Genomic DNA, 22,545 nt, shown 5'->3' on the forward strand with positions numbered 1-22,545 from the left:
TCTAGTTAGCTATCTAGCTCGCTATCGGGAGTCGCTGGAAAAGGTGGTGGGCAGGGTAGGGCTCCAGTAGGATTTTCCACGCCCTTATTGGAATTCTTGCAGTGTGCACGACGACAGTCTGCCCGAGTGCTATAAAAACGCTGCCTTTGTTAGCATGCGGGTGCCCACACACACCCACACACACCCACGCACTCCATCTTGAAAGCCAACCTGATTGAATTTCAATGACTAATTCCCCACCGCCTCCTCCGGCTCTAATGACATTTTCCTCAGGCTTTTTTTGTTTTGTTTTACGAAGTCCAGACGCGAAGCCTCCGGCTAACCTTTCATTGGTACGTTGGAGGTGTGGAGGTGTTTGGGGCCGCATGATTGTTGATGACCGACAGCCACAGGTTTTACACTCATTATTGGCAAAAGGAAAGGTCACCCAATCTGCAGTCTCATGCAAATCGCCTCATTATAGACACTCATACCTCGGCTTACGAACGCTTTAGATAACGAACTTTTCGCCTGACGGACGTTAAATTCGCGTAATATGATCTTGGCATACGAACGATTTTTTGGGAAACACACAATGACATGCAGGAAACGGAGACGACAGCTTGAAACAAAACAACAAAAAGAACAAACGTGAAAGAAAAGTGAAACGGTGAGAAAAGGGTTGACATTTGGACTCGTTTCAACTTTATTGATAGTTCAAAGGCAGAATGTAGACTGTCAGGTTAAAATATCCCATCAATCAGGCTCCACAAATAACCCGCACAAGCCATCTGTGCAATTTGAAGAGAACATCCAAGCAAGGGAAGCAGCCGTCAATGAAGTTTCTAGTATGTCTGCCCGCATCTGTTGCAAAATCACAACTTCGAAGATGTACAAACCGCATACCTTAAAGCCTCCACGGCTCCATGCCCTTACAAACTGTCGTATTTTCCCTTACAAAATACAAAATAATCGTACACCATATTTTTTTTCCAAGCCTGTTTATGTAGTTTAACAATTTACAGTAAAGTCTCGTTATATCGATATCAGATATATCGATAGTCCCGGTTATATCGATACTATTTCTATGCACGCACGGAGAAAATTACATGCAAACAGGGTCGGATATATCGATAGTCCCGGTTATATGGATATTTTTTCGGACTCCCTTGAATATCGATATAACGAGACTTTACTGTATATTGTACATGTTATTTTGTTATATCATTCTGTATATATTCTTAAATGATGGAATTACAAGTGTTGCTTAATTACAGTAAAGTCTGGTTATATCAATATTCTCGGGAGTCGGAAAAAATATCGATATAACCGGACTATCGATATACAGTAAAGTCTCGTTATATCCATATTCAAGGGAGTCCGAAAAAATATCCATATAACCGGGACTATCGATATATCCGATATCGATATAACGAGACTTTACTGTATCCGATCCTGCGGGCATATAATTTTCCCCTTGAATTCATAGAAATAGTATCGTAATAAGCAGTACTATCGCTATAACCGATATCGATATAACGAGACTCTACTGTACTATAGTCATGACATTTGCTCCCACTCTTTGTGATGTTTGTTTTAACGTATGGCGTTTTAGCGTAGCTTCGGCCATTGCGACTTGATGATTGTAGCCAAAGAAAATTGAAAATATGTTGTCACGTAGGCCTACTGCTCTGCCTTCGCTTTGTTCACGTGTGATGGGAATGATGCAGTGGGAAATCACCAGGCGGCACAGTAGCATCAAACCGCTCTCCGCGTTTGCAACGAATAAAACGAGATAGAAAGAGGCAATGCGGGCAACTCGTTTGACTTGATTGATTTGCTGTTTCATGATAGTCGCTGTATATACCCATAATTAATGGACAAATGTGCGTTTTTCCGTACAGATTTTCTTGTATGCCGTCCACGTCTTAAAATGCATAATAAACGTAATGTGTGCGGCAAAAAGGTCCAGAATGACAGGTATGAACCCAGAGCTCCTTGAGACACTTGATGCAAAAAAGCTATCCATTCCATCAAGCCATCAACGACCATCACACAGGTAAATAAAATGACTTTATGATTATTTCTTTGATTATAATACCAAAGCACAAAATAAGGTATATCGTGTGTAGTTTTAAGACTTATTTAGTTGAAAATGATGTTTTCTGGGGACCTGGGAACGGATTATTCTCATTTTAATGGTTTCCTATGGGAAATGAATGTTTGGTATACACACTTTTCGCCTCACACACACTTTCTGTGAACCAATTAGGTTCGTAAGCTGAGATATCACTGCATTAAAAATGTCTCCCAGATCAGGCGCCTGTTCAATTTCAACCAAAAAGTTTTCCGGTCAAGCGAAAGACGAATATGGAAAGTGGCGTCCACGTGGGCTTGGATTCAAATACTTTGGTGGTGATGGACGTGAATAATGGATGCGTGTATTTATGGCAACACCAAAGTGGGGGCGACGGGGCGACGGGGATGGAAATGCGAGGGTGGAAGTGGAAACGTCTCATTGAACTATTGTACCTGGCTTGCCAGATCTTCGCCATCCTTCGCCATTTAGCGCATTAGCATCCGCATGGGCTTCATACAACAAAGACGATGCGGAAAAGTGCTTGAGGTTGAGTGGCGGCGCTGTGTGTGTGTGTGTGTGTGTGTGTCTTAAATGTTGGCTTGTCTTATTTGCTTCTTTTGATTTCAAAATGGCGCCACGACAATGGCTGCCATTGTAGCTGAGCCCATAGTTTCTTCTTCGGCTACTTCCTTTTGGAAGAAATTGGACATTTCTCCATTGTGAGACGAATAAAGCTTTTCTTATCTTAACCAAAAGTCCCCATTACAAGTAATCTAATCACACACTCGCGTACACGCAAACACACACACACACACGCACGCACGCATATACACACACACACACACACACACACACACACACACACACACACACACACACACACACACACACACACACACACAATACAACTAATTTAACCACACATATACATACATATATACACACTAAAACTAATGTGACTACACACACACACTATGACTAATGTAACTACACACATCAGAATCAGAATCAGAATCAGAATCATCTTTATTGCCAAGTATGTAGAACACACAAGGAATTTGTTTCCGGTAGAACACGCTGCACTAGTATCGTCGTCAAAAAAAAACTGCTAAGTGGCACTATACAGTTCCATTTTGGCTACTGTTGAAAGAGTTCAAAGAGTTAATGGCTTGGGGGAAGAAGCTGTTTAAATGTCTGCTGGATTTGGTGCACATGGATCGGTAGCGCCTGCCTGAGGGGAGTAGCTGGAAAAGGTGGTGGGCAGGGTGCGGAGGGTAGGATTTTCCGCGCCCTAGTTTGGATTCTTGCAGTGTGCAAGTCCTCGAGAGTGGGTAGGGCGGTGCCAATGATTTTTTTCTGCCGTCCTAACTGTGATGGAAGAACACAGGATGGATTCGAAGATACCGTGCAGAAATGTTGCAGCACTTCCTGTGGCAGGCCATAGTGTGTGAACATACACATAGTTCCTAAATTATATGAGTCTGAAGTTATGTGAGCTTGAAATGAGGGCACACATTTATTCGGGAATTGAAAATATGACAGAGCGCCAATCCGGAAGTAGTTTGGGTTTGATGTTTTCTTACTTGGGTGTCGATGAAGAGCTGGTGAGACCTCTGGCAATGTTTTTTTTTTCCTTCCGCAAGGGGGACAGCATTTCCCTTTTTTTCCACGTTAGCGCTTTGTTCCATCTTTAGCTGTTGTTGCTGCGCTATAAAAACCAAGATGCACTTACTGCATTGTATTTTGGACAGCTGCCCTCATTTCAAGCTCTTATTACTCCAGACCCATACCATTTAGGAATTAACTCTTTTTACGGATGAAAGAAGCAAAAGGCTTCTTATGCTGCATGGATTGTTTATGCAGTCCTAAAACTGAATATTCCGCCGGTCCTGGAATTTGAGTGAAAACGACAAAAACCTCGGCACTGGAATGGACACGTTTGCACATCGTCTGCCAGTCAATGAGTTTATCTGACTCTTTCTAAATGATGCTTCCGAAATAATAATAATAATAATAATACATTTCATGTATAAGCGTCTTGAAAAAAATCTCAAGGTCACTTTACAAATAAATAGACAAATAGATAGAAAGCTAGTTAGCTAGCTAAGAGTTAGCTAATAACCACTCTAGACGGAAGGAACTCAAATAGATAGAAAGCCAGCTAGCTAGCTAGCTAGATTAGAGTTAGCTAATAATCACTCAACCCGGAAGTAACTTTAATAGATAAAAAGCAAGCTAGCTAGCTAGCTAGCTAAGAGTTAGCAAATAATCACTCAACCCGGAAGTGACTAAATTAGATAAAAAGCAAGCTAGCTAGCTAAGAGTTAGCTAATAATCACTAATACCGGACAACCCGGAAGTAACTGAAATAGATAGAAAGCTAGCTAGCTGGCTAAGTGTTAGCTAATAATCACTAAACCCGGAAATAGATCAATTGTTGCTTGTCAATATTTGAGCAACTTGACCAATGTTGAGCGAATGTTGATGAAGAGCACTTCGGGCATAACGCGTGTTTGGAAGCATTTGTGCGAGCGTCGCTTGTAATAATATGATATGATATGATATGATATGATAAGAGCCGGCTGGCAGTTGACAAGATATTGGGGCTCATCACGCCGCCTCACTCGTACAAACTTCGCTTGTGTTTGTTTGCTTTTTTTTTGTTATGACGTATTTGATTTGATTTAGTTGAACCAAATCATCTCCCTGTCCAAACATACTCAACACAAACACTCTGTCAAGAGCTTGCAAACCAGAAAGACCAGCGTGCGTCCTTGCGTGTCGTTTGCATTACAAACCGGACAGAATTTAACTCATTAACTGCCATTCACAAATTTGCTCGGGTTTTGTTTTTTTCATGCTAATAGCTAGCTAACAGATAGCTAATACCTAGCGAATAGATAGCTAATAGCTTGCTAGCTATGTAGCTAATAGATACAGTAGCTCGCTAGATAGCAAGATAGCCAGCTAACAGATTTTCAAGCGCCGGGCAGAGCTCTGGCAATGTTTTTCCCTTCCACAAGGGGCGGCATTTCCCTTCTTTTCCATGTTAGCGCTGTGTTCCAGCTTCAGCTGTTGTTGAAGCGCTATATCAACCAACGGGTCCTTCCTGGTCTTTTTACATTATGTTGCTCATTTAAGCTATCTAGTTGGCTATTTGGCTATCGAGCTAGCTAGCGATCTATAAGCTATCCCTAAGCTAGCTAGCTATTAGATATCTCCTCTCCTCTTTCATCTAGAACCGCTTCATGTCACAAAGAGGGTACAGCGAGTGCTGAAGAATGAATTACTCTTTGTGTCTTTGTGTTGTCATTTATTTATTTATTACTTGAAGTTGGCGCCGCAAGAGTGGCTGCCTTTCTAGCAGCTCCTGCATTTTGTTTTTTCTACTTTTTTCTTTCATTTCCTCTCCGTTTCATAACTTTGCTACTGTGAAATGTAAATTGCTCCACTGCAAGACGAGTAATGGTACATCCAATCCAAAATCTATTAGCTAGCTAGCTAGCTAACTTTCTATCTATTTGAGTTATTCCGGGTTGAGTGAACGCTGGCGCATATGACTGCCACTGCTCACCTACAGAAAAACTGATCCTGTGACTGTAAAGTGACCTTGAGAGTTTTGAAAGGCGCTTATAAATTCAATGTATTATTTTTATTTTTATTTTTATTATTTTTATATGGCTGCATCACATTGTAATTTGGACAGCTGCCCTCATCTCAAGCTCTTATAACGCCGGATCCATACATTTTAGGAATTAACTATTTATTTCGGATGAAAGAAGAGAGTGTACACTTTTTTACGCTGCATTGAATGTTGATGTCGTCGTCCTAAAAGTCAAAATTCTGTGGGTGTGACAATGACAAAAACCCTGGCAATGGAGGGGCCACATTTTTTTGCACATCGTCTGGCAGCGAATGAATTCAAGGAAAACGTCCGCCGAGGCCACAGAAATCCGCCTGCTACTAAAGAGTGGTAGCGTTAAATGTAAGCAAGGCCTATAAAAGTCGTTGGTTGCGTCGCAAATGAATTTCGACTGCATGAGGTTCATTGATTTGGGAGCTCGGCTTTTCATCTTAAATTCACCAACTAACAAGTAGCCCTTTCAAGTCAAATGGCGTATTGACTTCCAGAGCCGCAGTCTGTGTTTAAAGCAGACTGAAAATGCGATGCATCACTGGCTTTTTAGTTTCCTTGTCTTTCTTTTCACCCTTACGTTCATTTAAAAGACAACCAACACCATTTTTTTGTTTCCTAACTGACATCAGAAAAATGTCTTATAGCACCTAAAATAGCCTAAACACGCAGGCGGATATTCTTAGTCACATGCAAAACAGCAATAGAAATGACTTCAAGTGTCCCAAAAACTGCCGCAAATGAGCTCGGAACAGGGCAGATTCAGAAAGGCCCGCCCCCTTTGTTGGTGTTGGTGACATCACGCCAGGAGACTCCTTGCTTACACCAAGATGGCGCCCGAGTAGGCAGCCATCAGTCAGCAAGTGCTCTCATGAGCCTTGCTTTTTTTTGGTTGTTTTTGTGTTTTCTTTTGTCACTTTGTCTTGTTGTGCGTCGTGTGGAACGGATACGGATTGTTTTTCAACATTTATGACCACGACATTCATCAAGGACGAGACTGTGCTGAGCGGTTGCGCCTTTTCGGCAGCATGAATATGCCAGGACTGTTTTTGATTTGGGCGGAATGTCGCTGCCATTCGACTGCCATTGTGCTTTTTTTGCGCCTGTAATGGGCAGCATCTTTACAGCCCCGCTTTGTTCAGCGGAATGGTCGGTGCTGTTGGACGGTCTGCGGCTGGATGGATACATGGCGTATGTGGAACTGTCGCGGCTTGGAATTGAAGCGGATTTATGTGGGACAGGAGATGTGAGACAATCTCTTCGTCAATGGATGCTACAGCTGCATGTTTGCTTTCAACATTTAGCTTGTAGTCGACGTGCACGTTACACCATGATGTCCCTGATCCACTAGTGAAGAGACGCTTTGATCCTCTCCTCTTTCATGTGGATCTGCTTTGTGTAACAAAGAGGGTACGGCAAGTCCTGAAGAATGAATGACCCTCTGTGTCTTTGTTTTGTCATGTTATTTGTTATTGAGTTTTTTTTGTTCTTTTGACTTCAGGACGGCGCCGTGAGAGTGGATGCCTTTCCAGCAGCCACTCCAGCTTTTTTGTTTTTTGTTTTCCTACTTTCATTCCTTTCGTAACTTTGCCGCTGTGAAATGTAAATTTCTCCACTGCGAGACGACTAAAGGCAAATCCAATCCAATCCAATCCTTCACAAACTGCCTGGCTCCAGAATCAAAACAATGGCTTCAGAGAGTTGAGATTCGGAAAAAGATCCTTTCTTGTTACTCATCCAGTTATGAATATGGTTCAAATAGTTCTAAAGAGCAAAGCATAAATGTTTGCAATCGATTAACGAAGTCCTTCCATCTGGACTCCAATGTAGCGCCCAGAAAATGCACAAGATGGCGCCCAAGCTCCGTTGGAAATGGGCTGATTTGTCCACTGGGAATTTGTGTCAACTTACACCTTCTCTATGCGTGTTACCGCAATTGGCTGCGACACACAACCATTCTCCATGGCGTCATTTATGTCGTTTTCCTTCTAATTTCGCCATCAACACGGTGTTTTCAGATGAAAAAAAGTGCCCAAAATGCATTGTGTGTCGCTTTCTCGGTCAGGGGCGTTCCCTCTGTGACGTCACTTAAGGCATCGTCATCAACTCAAAAACAAGACTATGAATATTCAGCGCCAGTCTTAAAAGGTAAACTCTAGCTATATGCTGTGGAATGTTTGTAAAATGCGCTGAGTAGAAGTCATTTTACAAATTATGGACGCAACTTGTCCGGAGTTGTCGGTTGTCCTCTAAGGGAACCATTTTGGCATGGGCATTAAACCAAAAAGCCACGTAATATGACCGTAAATAAATTGCAGCTTTTCAGTGCACTCTTTTTGCTCCAGAATTTGAGCGCGTGTTGTGCAGTGTTGAAATCAAACTAGAAAAAAAGACACATCTTCTGTGCGGTATTGTGTTTCAGCGGAACGCTGCGAAAAGCACACACACCGAGCAGAATGTAAATGGGCAGACGCGCACAATTGCACACCCAGAAGAATGCCACCTCCTCACCGCCCCCCTCCCCCCTCCACAAATAATCGGATTCTCACAGCAGTCTGTCGCCTGCAGTGAGAGAACACATCCCACCAGCGCCTTCTCACAATCACACCACGAAGGGAGATCATTCACCCGGGAGACGAGAACGCACACCAAAAGATCTCTTTTTATCTCTTCCATTCTTTCCCCAATTGCCTCCTTGAAGAGCAAAGGTGCTCTGCCATCTGCTGGCCACCTTTGGAACGACGTGTTTGTTGCATCGCCTTCAAACAAACTAAATTAATCATAATCATAATAATCCATTTCATTTCAAAGCGCCTTTCAAAACACTCGAGGTCACTTTACAGTCACAGAATAAGGGTTTGTGTGGGTGAGCAACGGCAGCCACACGCGCCAGCGTTCACGCAACAGAATTACCATATTTGCAAATTTCCCCATTGCGGGACGAATAAAGGTATTCTGATTCTGATTCTGATATTTTGTGCACCATAAGGCGCACCTAAAAGAAAATACATTTTTTTTCAAAAGCCGACTATGCGCCACATAATACTTATGTATGGAAAAAAAACATTTTAAAATCTGTGAATTCATTGAAGGTGCCCCTTATCATGCAGTGCACCTTATGGATGGAAACATTTTGAAATACAGTAAAGTCTCGTTATATCGATATTCAAGGGAGTCCGAAAAAATATCGATATAACCGGGACTATCGATATATCCGACCCTGTTTGCATGTAATTTTCTCCGTGCGTGCATAGAAATAGTATCGGTATAACCGGGACTATCGATATATCGATATAACGAGACTTTACTGTATGTCATTTGTTTGAAGGTGCGCCTTATAGTCCAGAAAATGCTGTACTCAAATAGATAGAAAGCTAGCTAATACATAGCTAATAGAGAGCCAGCCAGCCAGATAGCTAGCTAGATAGCTAGTCAGCTAATAGCGCGTGCACGTTGTATTTGTAGGGAGTTTGTTTTGTTTCTATTCAACACGTAGAATGTACATACATTCCAATTCGATTTGAAGACGTTTACTTTGTTGCCGAAAAGAGCAAACAGAATTCAGCGGTACTTTATCTGAATTTTTATTTTTATTTTTAGTTTTGAAAGGCGCTTATAAATCAAATGTATTATTATTATTATTATTATTATTATTTTTTTTTATTCTGTCCTTCTTATCGCGGGCTCCTCAAGCCATGCATTCATCCAGCAGCAGACCGTCCAACAGCACCGACCTTTCCGCTGAACAAAGCGGGGCTGTAAAGATGCTGCCCATTACAGGCGCAAAAAAAGCACAATGGCCCCTTTGGTGTCCAGCATTGACACTCGACTGGCACTGACATTCCACCCAAATCAAAAACAGTACTGGCATATTCATGCTGCCGAAAAGGCGCAACCTTGACGGTCGCCTCCTTGATGAATGTCGTGGTCAAAAATGCTGAAAAACAATCCGTATCCGTTCCACACGACGCACAACAAGACAAAGTGACAAAAGAAAACACAAAACAAGAAAAAAAAACCAACAAAAGCAAGGCTCATCAGAGCACTTGCTGACTGATGGCTGCCTACTCGGGCGCCATCTTGGACTCCTGACCTTAACCCTAATGCTAACCCTATATACATACATATATATAGAGAGAGATATTTGTTATCATTAACATGACTGCTAATATTTAATGACAGAATTGAAAATATCACACAATGATATTGAACAATTTCTGTTTTTCCTATACAAACTTTCTTGTACATCTAAAAATGTGTAAAACTCCTCCATAATATGGCAAAATACATCTGCTTGACAGGTATGGAAGAGACAGCTAGCTGTTTTGCTAACCAATCACAAACCCGCACTGTTTTCCTCTTTCAATGAGCTTTTTGATTCAGCAATTTCTTAATACGCCATTTTAGAATAACGATCAATGAATGAATATATAAAATGTCGTGTGATGAAGTGGAATTTGGACATCCGAAAAAAATGCATCGCCTGTTTTTCTTTCTTTCTTTTCAATCACCTCCACATCTCGAGTTCCTCCCATCTAGTTTTCTTTGCCTTCACCGACAAGTGCCATTTCCTTTTTCTGGCAAAGTGAACACCTCACTACTGCTAAGCTTCCCCACCTTCACTCTAAATTCGGTCTGTCGTTAAATAAATCCGACTTGGGGTTAGCGAGAACTGCGAGATCGGGAATGGTGCAACCCGAAGCGGGGCTGTGAAAATCTGTTCAAGTGTCAGCGAGCGAGCGTCGGCGCCGCGTTAACCTCGTCTGATTCATTCATTGGCGCTAGCCTCCGTTGGCAAAGACAGCCGCATCGCGCCGCAGACAGTCGTTCTACTCCGCGTGACTCTTTCACGTCGAGAAGAGAATTTGCCAGTCAAGCGGCTGTTGAAAACAGCGCGGCGCTGCCAACGAACATTAGCGCTGAAAAGGGGCTTTGCCGTATTTCTGCTTTCATGTCCAGACGACGCGTTTGTTACCTTTGGCGGTAAAGTGCATTCAAACCGCCGATTTTAGCTCGCTCATTTTCCATTTGCCAATTTTGCTGACAATCAACATCTTGATAACGTTAACTTCAGCATAACAGCCAGGGGTAGGGATCGCAGTTAGGTTTAGGGGTTAGGGTTAGAGTTAGGGTTCGGGCTTAGGGGTAAGGGGTAACGGGTAACGGGTAAGGGGTAGGGTTAGTAAAGAGATGACAAAGTAAGGGCTATGTGCTCTTTCCCATCGACAAGAGATTGTGCTAGTCAAGCGACTGTTGCCGATAACGCAGCGCTGCCAACCAATATAAGCGCTCAAAAGGGGTTTGGCATATTTCTGCATTCATATCCATACCTTGCGTTTGTTAGCCTCCTCCGGTGCAATTCAAACTCCCAATTTTAGGTCAGAAGAAAAGAATCTTCTCAACACACACCTTGTGCCACAGAACGCAGCGCTGCCAACCAATATAAGCGCTCAAAAGGGGTTTGGCATATTTCTGCATTCATATCCATACCTTGCGTTTGTTAGCCTCCTCCGGTGCAATTCAAACTCCCAATTTTAGGTCAGAAGAAAAGAATCTTCTCAACACACACCTTGTGCCACAGTTCGGTTCGGCTAAGTCACGGCTGGTGAGGCAAACATTGTAAAGATTGTCAGGAGCGATACATTGGGGAAACTAAACAAATTCTTCAAAAAAAACCTGATCAACATTGCAGGGATAATAGTAGTGGGCCTCAATCGGCAGTACATTTGCACCTCAATGCTAGCAACCACTCATTTGACGACAATGAGGTTAAAACTTTCGTGAAGGAAAATAGATGCTTTGAAAGGGGAGAAAATGAAGCTTATTTTCATAAAACAGCAAAACCCCTCACAACATTCGCCATGGTGGGGTGGGGTTTCATTTGGATCGTGCTTCCCACAGACTTCTTACATCATTCTCACGTAGGCTTAGTCATGTTGATGAGGTCATACTGGGGCAAATGGGACAATCAGGCCAGTTGTCGACCATAATCAGTCAGGACAATCAAAGTAATCAGTGGACCTATCACAGCAGAGGTCTGGCACCGCCACCGCTGGACAGTAAGGATATTCATATATAGAGCTAGAGCTACCAGCAAATTTGAGTTCTCTGAGGAAGCCACTTAGATGAGAAGTGAAACGTCCGACACTGTCAAAGAAGTACAGGTGACGGCTGAAGAAACCTTTTCATCGGTTCTCATGAAAGTATTTTCAACCACCAGGAATGGCCATTTGAATTAGCGCTAACGAGAAGCGCTGCAGCCTAAATTGACATCGCCGCGGTTTTGTCCGATTAGAAGTGGAAATAAAATAGACGTATGTCTGAACAAAACGTTATTGCTGATAATTTGAGTCGATCCGGCAGCCACCTAAAAGCGGCCCTTCAGTCGGCCATTCCCGCAGCATCACGACGACACGACGCTAAAGCAGAGCACATTTGTAGCCTTGCTCATTTTGGAGTAGGCCCGTTTCACTTTCCAGCGCCTCCATCATATCGACCTTTCACAGTCATCACAGATCCTGCTGCCAGTGTGATGTCGCAGCCTGTCAGCTGGCACGTCGGAGGATCTGGTGGCAATGTCAACCATTTTTTTTTTCCGGGGCACTTGACGCATCGGGTAGCACACTGATCCCATGTGAAGTAACTGGTTTGCAACAGGAGATTAACGTCTGTGTAGGTTCTCAGGTTCTCGTACAGGAGTGGTCCATCCGGGAAAAGGTTTCTTCAGCCGTCATCCGGACTTCTTTGAAGGTGTCAGACGTTTCGCTCCTCATCCGAAGAGCTTCGTCAGTGAACTAAAGTTGTGCTGGTAACTCTCTAAGGTTGGGGGAACAGTTGGGGAAGCAGTGGACCACAAATTCGGAAATGGCGCTCGTTGTATTGTATTACGAAATGTATTCTTATTATTATTAGCTGTCTATCTAGCTAGCTAGCTATATGGATACCTAGCTAGCTACACTATTTGCTATCTAGCTACCTACCTAGCTAGCTATTTATTTGCTATCTATTATCTGTTTAGCCGGCTATATATTAGTTATCTAGCTTGCTATTCACTATCTGGATAGCTATCTATTTGAGTTACTTCCGGGTTGAGTGAGCGCTGATACATGTGGCTGCCGAAAAAAAAAAAAAACAATTCTGTGACTGTAAAGTGACAGAAGAGAGTTTTGAAAGGCGCTTATAAATGAAATGTAATATTATTATTATTATTATTATTATTATTAGATCATACAATTCCCAAATAATGTCGCGAATGAGTTTAGCACTTTCTGTACCGTCTTTGTTACATGAATAAGTATCAGATAAAAGAAGACATGATCAAAGCGTCCTTTTCACCAGTGGATCAGGTACGTCAGGGTGAAATGTGCACGTATTGCTACAAGCTACATGTTGAAAGCAAACACGAAGCAACCATTGACGAAAAGAAACTGTCTCGCATCTCCTGTGCCACGTAAATCCGCTTCAATTCCAAGCCGCGACATGATGATGCAACTATTGCAATTTTTAAGGCAGGTGAGTGACGCTCATTTTTTCCTCCTTGTTTTTTTTGTTTTGTTAGTGACATCTGTAAAGATGAACTTGGCTGATACGAGCGAGACATTCCATTTAATTCGTCAGCGAGCGCTCTTGCAGTTCAAGGCGAAGGCCCACCCAGGGACAATATCTTCACTTAACACAATTTTCCCCCTATTGCAGCTGAAAAAGCTGAGCAAGTCGCTTTACACAGCCAAGTTCTATGTGGTAATTGTACTCGGCGGAGGGATAATCGCAACACATCCTGGCAAGGCCAGCTCCAGCAACCAGGCCCAAGTTAAAAGTAGTCAAAAGAAAGTATTGCATTAAAAACATTGGAAATACGCTGAAGAAAAAATCAGTATCTGAAGCTAAAGCTACAGAAAAGCGACACCCTCATAACTGCTCTAAAAATGTCTTCAGAGACGTCGATGCACCATGCGTCATGGACAAAAAAAAAAAAAAAAACGGAAATATCAACAGAATATTCCTCATAAAATGATATCACACAGAACCAGAAATCATGTTTTCCATTCATGTAAACCTGGAGGCAAAACGTGCATATTTTGAATGCACCCCAGAAGAAAACAATCCCTTGAGATACAAAACATACATTACACTACAACTCAGCATTTTGCAGCAAACGTCTTCTCTTTCCAGATAATTGAGAGAACACATTCCAAACTACAGTTGTGTGTGTGTGTGTTTGTGTGTGTGTGTGTGTGTGTGTGTGTGTGTGTGTGTGTGCGTGCGTGTGCGTGTGCGTGTGTGTGTGTGTGTGTGTGTTCCGTGTGTGAATTATTTAAATAAATAATAATAATAAATAAACAATAGGGTTACAACAACAATATATTGAAATTTAGTCCCCAGTACACATATACATCGTTTTTTTTCTGAAGTCCCCAAAAAGACATAGTCCAAACATGACTTCGTAGTCTTGTATGATTTGAAAAATGGTCCCCAGAAAACTTGAAAACATGTATATGTGTGTGTCTGTGTGTGTGTGTGCCGTGTGTGAATTATTTAAACAAATTTACAAACAAAAAAGTGAAGTCGGTTGCCCTTTAAATATATTGAATTTTAGTCCCCATTACACATATAAATTCGTTTTTTCTGAAGTCCTCAAATGACACGGTCCAAACATCACTTCATAAAGTCTTATGTGATCCGAAAAATGGCCCCCAGAAAACATAAAAACAAGAATGTATGTATGTGTGTGAATAATTTAAATATATTGAAATGTGCTTCCCCATTACGCTGGTAAACATCTCCCCAAAAGCATGGTCCAAACATGACTTCATAGTCTTATATGATCTGAAAAACGGTCCCCAGAAAACATGAATACGCGTATGTGTGTGAGTGTGTGTGCGTGAATCTGTGTGTAAATACACGTGAGTAAATTTGCATGTGCTCACTTAGGAGTCTTTGAAAATGCCTAAAAATCCAGGCGAGACAAAGTGCCGCTTTCATCGCAATTTTAAAATAGCGATATCCTCTATATGTATGATGACTTTTTGGAATGTCCTCATCACCCGTTAGCGTCTTTGACACAACAACATGAACATTTTTGAAGTGAAGTCAATGGCAGGCAGGCAGGCAGGCAGGCAGGCAGGCAGACTATCTTTGGGGCTTTCGGTTTGTGTGCACGGCGCCGATGATTAGTTTCAAGAGACGAGAGCAATATTCAAACAATCAGTGTTGCGCGCTAACCCGACTGCGCTGGCAGTGTGTAAGCAAAGTTAATGTGTTGTGTCCGCCGCGCCGTCAATCTCGTGGCCCTCCGAGTGGAGCCCCGAAGCTCCTCTTAGCATCGCGCGCAAAGTCCGGCGGCTTATCCAATAAACAATCATTGGCTGCTTTCAAAGTCATCAATAGCGCCAGTGCCGTTTTACATACGCTAAGGCTGCTAAGCCCTTGACAGTCAATCTGGCAAAGCTAGCGAAGGGACAATAAAACCAAATAAAAATGGTCCTTGTGTGAGAAGAATGGAAGCAAGATTACTCCGGGTTTCAGAAGGCAGTGGCCATTTTGTTTGACGGCTACAGTGATACCTTCGCTTACGAATGCTTTGGCTTACGAACTTTTTGAATTACGAACATTAAATTAGCGACAATATAATCTTGGCATACGGACTCGTTTTTGGCAAACGAACCAAACCACACGGAGCGCCACGGATGCTGGCGGACTAGTTTTCGTCTCCCTCCTTCTTTGAGTGCAGACGTGGTTTGTTATCAAGGATACTTTTGCTTTATGGTACCGAAAAAGACCGCGCCGCAGGCTAGTGTTGAGCCTAAGAGGACACAAAAGAAGCAGAAGGAGATCATCGAGAAACATCAACGAGGTGTGCTTTTGTGTGACTTAGCGTCCCAGCAGCAGTATGCTAAGTCGATCATTGCTACATGTGGCTAAGGGTGTTTCTGTGTCGTCTAAGCAACGGTTTCAATCAGTACAAGAGGTTGAAAAACTTCTGTTGATTTGGATTCATGAAAAGCAGCTAGCAGGGGACAGTGTGAGTGAGGGTATTATCGCATGGCAACTTCACTCGAACGTCATGAAAATGCAACCTGGAAGTTTGTCATCCATTGCAAGTTGTGACTGTTAGCTGGCGAGCTGTTGGCTATCTGGCTATCTATTAGCTATACATTAGCTAGCTGGTTATCTATTAGCTGTCTAGCTGACTGGCTGTAAACTGTCGAGCTGGCTAGCTGTTGGCTATCTGGCTTTCTATTAGCTATTTTTTGCTATACATTAGCCAGTTAGCTAGATATATATCTACTTGAGTTACTTCGGGGTTGAGTGAACACTGGGGCATGTGGCTGCCACTGCTCACCCACAGAAAAATGTATTCTCTGACTCTAAAATGACCTTGAGAGTTTTGATACGCGCTTATAAATGAAAAGTATTATTATTATTATTATTATTATTGACAACTACCGTCACAAAGGTCAATAAAATAATGTTATTATACAGTACAGTTGATTTCTTTAATTACAATACAATAGCACATTATACATAAAATAAGGTATATTTTTGCATAGTTTTAAAGGACAACCGACGTCACTTTTTTGTTTCTTAACTGACATCAGAAAAACGTTTGATAGCATCTAAAATACCCAAAACATGCAGTATGATATGCAAATGTAAAACACCAATAAAAATGCAAAAAATTGAGCTGCGAATTGGGCATTTTCAGAAGGTCCCGCCCCCAGTTTGTGACGTCACGCCGAGACGTCTTGCATTGCTTGAGAATCAAAACAATGGCTTCAGATTCGGAGAATATTCTTTTTTGTTACACCTCCAGTTATGAACATGATTCAAATAGTTCTGAAGAGGAAAGCATACATGTTTGCAATCGATTCAAGAATTTATTCCGTGCCATTATGATGCAACATTGAGGGGAGATGTCTCAACAAAAAAGAGGTACAAAATGGCCACCTCCGTTTCCACAGGCTGATAAATTCCTTATATGGAGCTTGGACGCCCTCTTCTGGCGGCTTTTGGGTGCAAGACGAGTTCCCCAGACCAAACAAGTACAGCAAAATACATTGACGTGATGGAAGGAACGCTACAATGTGTCTTTTTTTTCGGCCAGGGGGCGTTCCTTTAGTGACGTCACGTACGGACTCGTCACCAACTCAAAAACAAGACTTCCTGAATATTCAGCACGAGTCTTAAAACGAATCTTTTTAAAATATGCTCAGTAGAAGTCATTTGAACCCATTTTACAAATTATGGACTCATCTTGTCCGGAGACGTCGGTTGTCCTTTAAGGCTTATTTAGTCGAAAATTATGTTTTATGGGGTCCAGATTATTCTCATTTTTCATGTTTTTTTTTTAAGGTAAATGTTTGGCAGATGTCCTTTTCACCTTACACACACGTTCCGGGAAGCAATCAATGTTTTAAACTGAGGTATCACTCTACGGTGAAAACTAAAATGATGTTGAAAACAAGTAACAGGCTGGCACTCTAGCAAACCGCCAAGCTATGTAGCATCGCTACTTGATGATGCAACACATTGACATGTGAAAATGCCGCCGCAGGTCTTGCAGTTGAGCCACAACAACTTAATGGATTAATTGGGAGCCAACAGAGTTAATTAGACCTTTGGGGTTGTACCGTTCCACCATTTTGTTTTTGGTTTTTTTTGCCTGTTGCCTCAGCATTGTAGTGGCTCGCTGTTCCCGCTGTGTAATTGACTTGATTAACGGCAATGTTGTGTCACTGTCCACAGATTAGTCCAGGCTACCATGCAAAACAAACACAAGACTGATTAATAAACATGTCGCTGTCCACTCCCCCATGTGTATATATATAAAATGTGTTTGTGAATTCGCCATTGAGCAGAATAGGCTACGATTCAAATCCAAGTCCAGTTCAACAACGTAAACATTCACAGCTGCCCGATCGCTGACGCCGTCCGTCGCTCAGTATTCAGGCGGCAGATAGACGACCCGCTTGAAAGGACGCCTCCGACCTTTGAACTTGACAGCCGGAATCGGAACAAATACCGCTCATATCGCCAACGAGACTTACCGAGGAGAAATTACGGCTAGCGAGATGTTAGCTTCGAGTAAGTGAGCCAGGACTTGGGTTTGCTTGCCGCCCTCTTATTATTGGATGCCAAGGTGTCCTTCTGCGAGGCTGACAGGCACTGAGTAGCAGGCCAAATTGATTGGTGGGCTCTTGCCCGCTAAAATGACCTGAACTCAATTTGCTTGCCGTGGCTTCAATTTCCTGGCTGGACACAATTGCCCTAGCGCACTTCTTCTCTTCGCTCTCACAGCAGCAGCAGCCCCCACCCCCCACCTTGCTCAAGAGCTGTCATTTAATTTCATTACTCAACGGGGGGCTTCGGGGGGCTTACTCTGTCACATGTATCTCTGACTTTGCACATGTGTGTACACGAACAAAATGGAAAGCTTGGTAAAGGGAGGTGTGGATATGGACCATCACTTGAGCTGTCAGGCTATATAGCTGAATATCTGGCTACCTAGCTAGTTATCTAGCTGGCGAGCTATGTGCTATATATTAGCTATCCAACTAGCTAGCTAGCTAGCTAGCTATTGATTAGTTATCTATTTTCTATCTAGCTAGCTAACTTTCTATCTATTTTAGTTATTCCGGGTTGAGTGAACGCTGGCGCATGTGGCTGCCACTGCTCACCTACAGAAAAAAACGATCCTGTGACTTTAAAGTGACCTTGAGAGTTTTGAAAGGCACTGATAAATTAATTGTATTATTATTAACATTGTAAAAGGAAGCCATTTGACAGGCTATCTAGGCGTATTCCTTGTGAAGTGCTTGGAGGGAAATAAAGTATCAACAAAGTGCAAGCAAGCATGAGACAGAATAATAATAATAATAATAATAACAATAATAATAATAATAATAATCTATTATTATTATTATTTATTTCATTTATAAGTGCCTTTCAAAACTCTCAAGGTCACTTTACAAACATATGATAAGTCTTTCTGCGGGTGAGCAATGGTAGCCACACGCGCCAGCGTTCACTCAACCCGGAATAACACAAATAGAAAGTTAGCTAGCTAGCTAATCAATAGCTAATCGATAGCTAGCTAGAGTGCGAGAGCGCTATATTTACCAATATGTATGTATTGCATTGTGATTTGGACAGCCACCTTCATTTCAAGCTCATATAACTCCAGACCCATATCATTTAGGAATTAACTTTTTTTTTCTCATGAAAGTTTCATTTCTCTTACGCTGCCTTGAATGTTTATGTAGTACTAAAACTCCATATTCAGTGGGTCTTGAGTGACAATGACAAAAACCCTGGCACTGGAGTGGATACATTTTTGCACATCTGGCAGTTAATGAGTGAAACACGAAAACACACATCTGGAAGCAGCACAACAGGGGAATAGAAATGAAAGCAAGCTCAAAGACAATTTGAAATCATTGAAGAGGAATTCATGGATAAAATATCACTGACATGAGTCTGTCATTCAGCAATTTTGACAGCAGCAGAGGCCTTCCAAGCCCTGACGTTCCTTTCCAAACATGTTTTGTTGACTGTGTTGTCTTAACTCACACACAAGAGTTTGCCAACTTTTCATGAAACCAGTTTTCCATCTCGGCTGGGATAATTAAAAGGCTGGCCTTGAAACGATTGCTTGCGTGTATTCTTTCATAACAGCTTGAACTGGAAAAGACCCAATTCATCTCGCCCGACGCCAAGTCGCTGAAATATCTTGTGAACTGATTTCCGACGCACATAATAGCCGCACGGTCAACGGCTGATTAGAAGGAAAAAGGGCGTCTCAGGCTGGAGTCAAGCCGAGAGGTCTTTGAAGCGATGACCTTACATGCCTCGGCAGGCCTTGCCTTTTGTTGCACAAAGATAAACATGTGGAGCCACTCAGCGCATGCCAGCTTATGTCAACATGAAAGATCCGAGCAGGCAATGGCAGAAATGTTCATATTGTACCCAGAGTATTAACCGGTCGCAGGAATACACAACTCCTGGAAAGATCTGGCTCCGGTTTTCAGGCACAGTTGGCCTCTCGGCACTTTTGAGACGGTCGCGAGGACGGGGCAGAGATGAAAGGTGATAGAGAATAGACAGAATAGATGTTAGCATATTTAAAAGTTTCATGCTGTTGTATGCTTAGTTGGTTCAACTTGTGTGACTAGAATCCGCAATGGTTTCTTGTGTACTTTGATAAGAACAAGAACACGCTTTTAAAACCGTCATCCTCGGGTTTGTAATTGAGCCTTGGTCAGAACGGAGTATTTGTTGCTACCCCACCCAGAGTGGAATATAGTACTTGGTAAACTCCTTCACAGGAAGAAATCATTAGCCAGGTTACGAATGTATCAGGTATCCTATTTAAATGTTTCATGCAATGGAAGCGCAGAAAATATTGGGTCAATCTGAGGTGAACAGACAAAGCCTGTTAAACTGTCATCTTCATTTAGGAGATCTGGCCTAGGACTAATTTACGACTTGGTACACTCCTTCACATGAAGAAATCATTACAAATCTATCAGTTAATGGAAAGACAACTTTGTAAAATGTCTACATTCTGTTGTTTTATGGATGTTGGTGCTTGGGAAATTCTGGGGTGTGGTATTCAAATCAAGAAGACTATGTTTTATTAATGTATCACTTCAATTTGCATATATTCTCAATAAATAGCTTCTCAGAGGGCTGCAGACGTTGGGCATTGATCATGAATGACTGCGTCCCCTGCCGGAAGTAAAATACAATTTTCCAGTGTTCCAGCCTTTGTTCACAGTGTCCGAACAAACATGTCTGACGATAGGTTACGACAACAAAGCAAAATAACCTTGCGTGTCACCCAACCTCTGCCTTTGTGAACCTTTAATCATCTTCCCCCTCACACTATCCAACTGCCTGGCGTCAACCGTTGAGACCTTCAAGTTCCTGGGAATCACAGTCTCCCAGGACATTAAAGTGGGAGGTCAACACCAGGTCCGTCCTGAGAAAGACCCCACAGAGGACGGACTTCCTGAGGCTACTAAAGAAGCATGGCCTACCACAGGAAGTACTACGACATTTCTACACGGCTGTCATCGAATCCATCCTGTGTTCCTTCCATCAGCGTTTGGTTGGGGGCCGCCACAAAAAAATGGACAGAATACGACTTCAACGCACAGTTCGTACAGCGGAAAAAAATAAGCATCGGTACCGCCCTACCCACTTTTGAGGACTTGCATACTGCAAGAATAAAAAGAAGGTCGTGGAAAATCCGACTGGACCCCCCGCACCCTGCTCACTACCTTTTCCAGCTACTCCAACAGACATGTAAACCGGTTCTTCCCCCGTCGCCATGAACTCTCTAAACAGTATCTAACTGTACAGTGTCTCTTTGCATTTTTTTAATGATGATACTAGTGCAACATCTTCTACCGGAGACAAATTCCTTGTGTGTTCGTCATACTTGGCCAATAAAAATGATTATGATTCTCTTTCAAAGTGTATTTCACATACCTCAGTTTACGAACTTAACTGGTTCCCAGAAAGTGTGTGTAAGGCTAAAGGTTTGTCTTCCAAACATTTATTTCCCATAGGAAACCATTAAAAACGAGAATAATCCATTTTGAGGTCCCCATTAAACATCATTTCCTACTAAATAAGCCTTAAAACTACACAAAATAGACCTTATTTGATGTATAATAAATGTGCTATTGTATTGTAATTAAAAAAATACACTGTACTATAGAATAAAGTCATTGTATTGACCTTTGTGATGGTCGTTGATGTAGTTGCTTGTTGATGATATCCGAGTGAAGTCGCCGTGCTTTCTCGGCGATAATACCCTCACTCACACTGTCCCCTGCGAGCTGCTTTCCGTTAATCCAAATCAACAGAAGATGATTGTGACTCTGATTTTGAATAAAAGTCCGGGCATCGAGACTTCCTGTCAGATAACATACAAACAGGGGCAGCCTTTCTTCCTCTTTTTTTTTTCTCTGACTGTTGCAAATATTGCTCAGCGATGATAGATTTTTTTTTTGTCTTGTGGCTTGTATTCACAAGCGGACCTACAAGCTTTTTCCTCGCAGCAAAACAAGCAGACGATGTGACTCATATTTTACGATGATTAATCTGGTGAAGTATCAACGAGGAGCCTCGCGACTAAATTACAGCAGCTCGCCAAAGCCAAACAAGCTGGGGAATTTCAAACCCGAGCACTTTTTTTATTTTATTATTATTATTTTTTTTTCATTTGCCTCCCCTGAACCACTGTGCTCGTGTGGAGATTATAAATCGCTTTGCTTAAAGCTGTCGACAGGTTATTGCTACAGTTTTTGCTTTCCGCTGCCCTCTTTAAACTGGAAACGCAGACGGAGATGCTTGCTGGTGCGGTTAGACAGGGTTAATGCTAAAAATAAAAAATCCCAATATTATACATCTAAATGTAAGCTGCAATTAAACAATGGGAGGTGGGAATTGGACTGCTGTTTATTTGTTGTTTTTTTTCCCGTTTATAAGACCAGCGTCTGAAATAACGTTTGCCCGGATGCCCGGGCCGGCCGTCTAACTTTTACATCGGGCGTACAACTGGCTAGCTAGTTAACTGGCTAGCTGTCAGCTATATGGCTATCTAGCTAGCCAGCTTTATATCTATTTGACTAACTTCCGGGGTGAGTGAACGCAAGCACACGTGGCTGCCGCTGCTCCCCCACAGAAAAAAAAGAAAACTTCCAGTGACTGTAAAGTGACCTTGAGCGTTTTGAAAGGAACTTAGAAATGAAATGTATTAGTATTAGTATTAGTATTAGTATTATGGTTATGGTTGTTGTTGGTTGTGGTTGTTGGTTGTGGTTGTTGGTTGCTGTGGTTGTTG

General features: G+C 42.2%; 1 protein-coding gene across 5 annotated transcripts in view; it reads right to left on the minus strand.

Annotated features, from left to right (window-relative positions):
* Positions 1–22,545, minus strand: part of pcdh9 (protocadherin 9) — a 202,324-nt gene that overhangs the window by 48,305 nt on the left and 131,474 nt on the right. The gene's annotated exons all lie outside the window — the stretch shown is intronic.

This window comes from Hippocampus bargibanti, linkage group LG03 (assembly GCF_051943395.1).
Source record: "Hippocampus bargibanti isolate YZ-2025 linkage group LG03, ASM5194339v1, whole genome shotgun sequence".
Taxonomy (NCBI): domain Eukaryota; kingdom Metazoa; phylum Chordata; class Actinopteri; order Syngnathiformes; family Syngnathidae; genus Hippocampus; species Hippocampus bargibanti.